This window comes from Octopus bimaculoides, chromosome 27, assembly GCF_001194135.2.
Source record: "Octopus bimaculoides isolate UCB-OBI-ISO-001 chromosome 27, ASM119413v2, whole genome shotgun sequence".
NCBI classification, from domain to species: domain Eukaryota; kingdom Metazoa; phylum Mollusca; class Cephalopoda; order Octopoda; family Octopodidae; genus Octopus; species Octopus bimaculoides.
Genome location: NC_069007.1, coordinates 8,769,087 through 8,770,755, shown reverse-complemented (window position 1 = coordinate 8,770,755; position 1,669 = coordinate 8,769,087). Strand labels below are relative to the sequence as shown.

The 1,669-nt window shown below is 44.7% G+C and overlaps 1 long non-coding RNA gene across 1 annotated transcript in view; it reads left to right on the top strand.

Annotated features, from left to right (window-relative positions):
- The window catches only part of LOC106868917 (uncharacterized), an 8,388-nt gene extending 7,625 nt beyond the window's left edge, over positions 1 to 763 (top strand). Inside the window, exon 3 of the long non-coding RNA XR_001409354.2 lies at positions 470 to 763. This is a non-coding gene — a long non-coding RNA (uncharacterized LOC106868917). The remainder of the gene's footprint in view (positions 1 to 469) is intronic.
- Positions 764 to 1,669: the final 906 nt, after the last annotated feature.

Below are 1,669 nucleotides of genomic sequence, written 5' to 3'. Positions count from 1 at the left end.
ACACCTGTACCAGTGATACATTAAAGGCACCCATGTTGGTGACACGTTAGAGGCTCCTGTGCCAGTGACGTATTAAAGGCACCTGTACCAGTGATACATTAAAGGCACCCATGTTGGTGACACGTTAGAGGCTCCTGTGCCAGTGACATATTTAAGGCACTTGGTCTGGACGACACATAATAGACACCTAGTTCATTCTTTGGAGTGGTTGGCATTAGGAAGGGCATCCATCTTAATCAAACCATCTAAGCTGTAGAAACCAATCCTAGTTGACCCATCTAAGCTGTGGCAGCATGAAATATGGATGCTAAATGATGATGATGATGTAGGCAGACAGGAGAAGTGGTTGCTTATCAAAACTGGCCCACTTGGTGGTACTAAGCATTCATTGCATCTGTGATATGGCCATCTCTGATTGGGAGCTTTTTCTTTTTCTCTTGATTGTTGCTGTGTGGATTTCTCTTTGAAGGTGCAATGAAACAAACCAAAGCCCATGTCGCACAGGGTCCGAAAACCCTGAAAACACCATGTTGTTGCAACGACCGGCCCCTATTAAGTGTCAAGACATAAACCACGTGCTGACGTCGGCGTTGAGGGACATCCTTAGCAAAGACAAACTGTGCATGACAACGGTGGAGAATCTCATCACTTCAAAGGGCAGCAAGGACCCCTACCATGAGAAATATGTAGAATGGCTGAACCAGGTTTGTTGAGTGTGAGAGATGGCCTGCTTGGCAGCCCTCACTTTTGGCAAATTGTTGTTTTTGTTTCTTTTTTTACTTTGTAATATGGTGGTGGTGGTAGTACTACTACGACTACTACTACTAACACAACCACAACTACTGCTGCTGCTACTACTACTACTACTACTACGACTACTACTACTACTACTACTACTACTACTACTAACACCACCACCACAACCACAACTACTGCTACTAACACCACCACCACAACCACAACTACTGCTACTACTACTACCACCACAACTACTGCTGCTGCTACTACTACCACCACCATCACCACCACCATCACTACTACTACCACCACCACCACTACTACCACCACCACCACTACTACTACTACTACCAGTAGTAGTAGTAGTAGCACTCCACAGACACACATACCCTTAACATAGTTCTCATGAAGATTCAACGTGACACTGAACGTAACAAGGCTGGCCCCTTTGAATCACAGGTTCAACTTATTTTTGCCAGCTGAGTGGCCTGGAGCAATGTGGAATAAAGTGTCTTGCTCAAGGACACAACATGTTGCTGGGAATTGAACTCATGACCTTATGATTGTGAGCCAAATACCTCTAACCAGTGAGCCATGCACCATCACTGACTGCTACAATCATCACCAAACCACCATTACCACCACCATCAAGAATGTCATCTCACAGCACACACACACACACACACATGTACACACTCACACTCACACACATGTACACACACACATGTACACACTCACACACACATGTACACACACACACATGTACACACTCACACACACATGTACACACACACACATGTACACACTCACACACACATGTACACACACACATACTATAACTTATTGGTCTTTGCTTTTTTATTGTTTTATTTCCGTTTCATTTTCTGCTCCCTTTTCTCCTCCCACCACCACCACCACCCTTGAAAGGTTT